The following is a 5,639-nucleotide window of genomic DNA, read 5'->3' as shown; positions in this document are numbered from 1 at the left end:
CTCTATCCTATCCTATCCTCTATCCTATCCTATCCTCTATCCTATCCTATCGTCTATCATATCCTCTATCCTATCCTATCCTCTATCCTATCCTATCCTCCATCCTATCCTATCCTCAATCCTATCCTTTCCTGTATCCTATCCAATCCTGTTTCCTATCCTGTCCTCTATCCTATCCTATCCTCTATCCTATCGTATCCTCTATCCTATCCTATCGTCTATCCTGTCCTATCCTCTATCCTATCCTATCCTCTATCCTCTATCCTAACCTATCCTCTATCCTATCCTATCCTCTATCCTATCCTATCTTCTATCCTATCCTATCCTCTATCCCATCCTATCCCCTATCCGATCCTCTATCTTATACTATCATCTTTCCTCTATCATATCCTATCTTCTATCCTATCCTATCCTCTATCCTATCCTATCCTCTATCCTATCCTATCCTCTATCCTATCCTATCCTCTATCCTATCCTATCCTCTATCCTATCCTATCTTCTATCCTATCCTATCCTCTATCCTATCAAATCCCCTACCCTATCCTCTGTCCTATCCTATCCTCTATCCTATCCTATCCTCTATCCTATCCTATACTCTATCCTATCCTATCCTCTATCCTATCCTATCCTCTATCCTATCCTATCCTCTATCCAATATCTTATCCTATCCTCTATCCTATCCTATCCTATCTTCTATCCTATCCTATCCTCTATCCTATACTATACCCTATCCGATCCTCTATCTTATACTATCACCTTTCCTCTATCATATCCTATCTTCTATCCTATCCTATCCTCTATCCTATCCTATCCTCTATCCTATCCTATCCTCTATCCTATCCTATCCTCTATCCTATCCTATCCTCTATCCTATCCTATCTTCTATCCTATCCTATCCTCTATCCTATCAAATCCCCTACCCTATCCTCTGTCCTATCCTATAATCTATCCTATCCTATCCTCTATCCTATCCTATCCTCTATCCTATCCTATCCTCTATCCTATCCTATCCTCTATCCTATCCTATCCTCTATCCTCTATCCTATCCTATCCTCTATCCTATCCTATCCTCTATCCTATCCTATCTTCTATCCTATCCTATCCTCTATCCTATACTATACCCTATCCGATCCTCTATCTTATCCTATCATCTATCCTCTATCCTATCCAATCCTCTATCCTATCCTATCCTCTATCCTATCAAATCCCCTATCCTATCCTCTGTCCTATCCTATCCTCTATCCTATCGTAACCTCTATCCTATCCTATCCTCTATCCTATCCTATCCTCTATCCTATCCTATCCTATCCTCTATCCTATCAAATCCCCTATCCTATCCTCTGTCCTATCCTATCCTCTATCCTATCCTATACTCTATCCTATCCTATCCTCTATCCTCTATCTTCTATCCTATCCTATCCTCTATCCTATCCTACCCTCTATACTATCCTATCGTCTATCCTATCCTCTATCCTATCCTATACTCTATCCTATCCTATCCTCCATCCTATCCTATCCTCAATCCTATCCTTTCCTGTATCCTATCCAATCCTGTATCCTATCCTGTCCTCTATTCTATCCTATCCTCTATCCTATCCTGTCCTCTATCCTATCCTATCCTCTATCCTATCCTATGCTCTATCCTATCCTATCGTCTATCCTATCCTCTATCCTATCCTATCAAATCCCCTATCCTATCCTCTGTCCTATCCTATCCTCTATCCTATCCTATCCTCTATCCTATCCTATCCTCTATCCTATCCTATCCTCTGTCCTATCCTATCCTCTATCCTATCCTATCCTCTATCCTATCCTATCTTCTATCCTATCCTCTATCCTATCAAATCCCCTATCCTATCCTCTGTCCTATCCTATCCTCTATCCTATCCTATCCTCTATCCTATCCTATCCTCTGTCCTATCCTATCCTCTATCCTATCCTATCCTCTATCCTATCCTATCCTCTATCCTATCCTATCTTCTATCCTATCCCATCCTCTATCCTATCAAATCCCCTATCCTATCCTCTGTCCTATCCTATCCTCTATCCTATCCTATCCTCTATCCTATCCTATCCTCTATCCTATCCTATCCTCTATCGTCTATTCTATCCAATCCTCTATCCTATCCTCTATCCTATCAAATCCCCTATCCTATCCTCTGTCCTATCCTGTCCTGTATCCTATCCTACCCTCTATCCTATCCTATCCTCTATCCTATCCTATCCTCTATCCTATCCTATCGTCTATCATATCCTCTATCCTATCCTATCCTCTATCCTATCCTATCCTCCATCCTATCCTATCCTCAATCCTATCCTTTCCTGTATCCTATCCAATCCTGTTTCCTATCCTGTCCTCTATCCTATCCTATCCTCTATCCTATCGTATCCTCTATCCTATCCTATCGTCTATCCTGTCCTATCCTCTATCCTATCCTATCCTCTATCCTCTATCCTAACCTATCCTCTATCCTATCCTATCCTCTATCCTATCCTATCTTCTATCCTATCCTATCCTCTATCCCATCCTATCCCCTATCCGATCCTCTATCTTATACTATCATCTTTCCTCTATCATATCCTATCTTCTATCCTATCCTATCCTCTATCCTATCCTATCCTCTATCCTATCCTATCCTCTATCCTATCCTATCCTCTATCCTATCCTATCCTCTATCCTATCCTATCTTCTATCCTATCCTATCCTCTATCCTATCAAATCCCCTACCCTATCCTCTGTCCTATCCTATCCTCTATCCTATCCTATCCTCTATCCTATCCTATCCTCTATCCTATCCTATCCTCTATCCTATCCTATCCTCTATCCTATCCTATCCTCTATCCTATCCTATCCTCTATCCAATATCCTATCCTATCCTCTATCCTATCCTATCCTATCTTCTATCCTATCCTATCCTCTATCCTATACTATACCCTATCCGATCCTCTATCTTATCCTATCATCTATCCTCTATCCTATCCAATCCTCTATCCTATCCTATCCTCTATCCTATCAAATCCCCTATCCTATCCTCTGTCCTATCCTATCCTCTATCCTATCGTAACCTCTATCCTATCCTATCCTCTATCCTATCCTATCCTCTATCCTATCCTATCCTCTATCCTATCCTATCCTATCCTGTATCCTACCAAATCCCCTATCCTATCCTCTGTCCTATCCTATCCTCTATCCTATCCTATACTCTATCCTATCCTATCCTCTATCCTCTATCCTCTATCCTCTATCCTATCCTATCCTCTATCCTATCCTACCCTCTATACTATCCTATCGTCTATCCTATCCTCTATCCTATCCTATACTCTATCCTATCCTATCCTCCATCCTATCCTATCCTCAATCCTATCCTTTCCTGTATCCTATCCAATCCTGTATCCTATCCTGTCCTCTATTCTATCCTATCTTCTATCCTATCCTATCCTCTATCCTATCCTATCCTCTGTCCTATCCTATCCTCTATCCTATCCTATCCTCTATCCTATCCTATCTTCTATCCTATCCTCTATCCTATCAAATCCCCTATCCTATCCTCTGTCCTATCCTATCCTCTATCCTATCCTGTCCTCTATCCTATCCTATCCTCTATCCTATCCTATCTTCTATCCTATCCCATCCTCTATCCTATCCTATCGTCTATCCTATCCTCTATCCTATCCTATCCTCTATCCTATCCTATCCTCCATCCTATCCTATCCTCTGTCCTATCCTATCCTCTATCCTATCCTATCCTCTATCCTATCCTATCCTCTATCCTCTATTCTATCCAATCCTCTATCCTATCCTATCCTCTATCCTATCAAATCCCCTATCCTATCCTCTGTCCTATCCTGTCCTGTATCCTATCCTACCCTCTATCCTATCCTATACTCTATCCTATCCTATCCTCTATCCTATCCTATCGTCTATCCTATCCTCTATCCTATCCTATCCTCTATCCTATCCTATCCTCCATCCTATCCTATCCTCAATCCTATCCTTTCCTGTATCCTATCCAATCCTGTATCCTATCCTGTCCTCTATCCTATCCTATCCTCTATCCTATCGTATCCTCTATCCTATCGTATCCTCTATCCTATCCTATCGTCTATCCTGTCCTATAGTCTATCCTATCCTATCCTCTATCCTCTATCCTAACCTATCCTCTATCCTATCCTATCCTCTATCCTATCCTATCTTCTATCCTATCCTATCCTCTATCCCATCCTATCCCCTATCCGAGCCTCTATCTTATCCTATCATCTTTCCTCTATCATATCCTATCTTCTATCCTATCCTATCCTCTATCCTATCAAATCCCCTATCCTATCCTCTATCCTATGCTATCATCTATCCTCTATTCTATCCAATCCTCTGTCCTATCCTATCCTCTATCCTATCCTATCCTCTATCCTATCCTATCCTCTATCCTATCCTATCCTCTATCCTATCCTATCCTCTATCCTCTATCCTATCCTATCCTCTATCCTATCCTATCCTCTATCCTATCCTATCTTCTATCCTATCCTATCCTCTATCCTATCCTATACCCTATCCGATCCTCTATCTTATCCTATCATCTATCCTCTATCCTATCCAATCCTCTATCCTATCCTATCTTCTATCCTATCTTATCCTCTATCCTATGGTATCCTCTATCCTATCCTATCCTCTATCCTATCCTATCCTCTGTCCTATCCTATCCTCTATCCTATCCTATCGTCTATCCTATCCTCTATCCTATCCTATCCTCTATCCTATCCTATCCTCTATCCTATCCTATCCTCTGTCCTATCCTATCCTCTATCCTATCCTATCCTCTATCCTATCCTATCTTCTATCCTATCCTCTATCCTATCAAATCCCCTATCCTATCCTCTGTCCTATCCTATCCTCTATCCTATCCTATCCTCTATCCTATCCTATCCTCTATCCTATCCTATCCTGTATCCTATCCTATCCTCTATCCTATCCTCTATCCTATCCTATCCTCTATCCTCTATTCTATCCAAACCTCTTTCCTATCCTATCCTCTATCCTATCCAATCCCCTATCCTATCCTCTGTCCTATCCTGTCCTGTATCCTATCCTACCCTCTATCCTATCCTATCCTCTATCCTATCCTATCCTCTATCCTATCCTATCGTCTATCCTATCCTCTATCCTATCCTATCCTCTATCCTATCCTATCTTCTATCCTATCATATCCTCTATCCTATCCTATCCCCTATCCGATACTCTATCTTATCCTATCATCTTTCCTCTATCATATCCTATCTTCTATCCTATCCTATCCTCTATCCTATCAAATCCCCTATCCTATCCTCTATCCTATCCTATCCTCTATCCTATCCTATCCTCTATCCTATCCTATCCTCTATCCTATCCTATCCTCTATCCTATCCTATCCTCTATCCTATCCTATCCTCTATCCTATCCTATCCTCTATCCTATCCTATCCTCTATCCTATCCTATCCTCTATCCTATCCTATCCTCTATCCTATCCTATCCTCTATCCTATCCTATCAAATCCCCTATCCTATCCTCTGTCCTATCCTATCCTCTATCCTTTCCTATCCTCTATCCTATCCTATCCTCTTTCCTATCCTATCCTCTATCCTATCCTATCCTCTATCCTATCCT

Source organism: Halictus rubicundus, unplaced genomic scaffold (genome assembly GCF_050948215.1).
Source record: "Halictus rubicundus isolate RS-2024b unplaced genomic scaffold, iyHalRubi1_principal scaffold0128, whole genome shotgun sequence".
Lineage (NCBI taxonomy): Eukaryota > Metazoa > Arthropoda > Insecta > Hymenoptera > Halictidae > Halictus > Halictus rubicundus.
Note: the sequence above shows the minus strand (reverse complement) of the source record.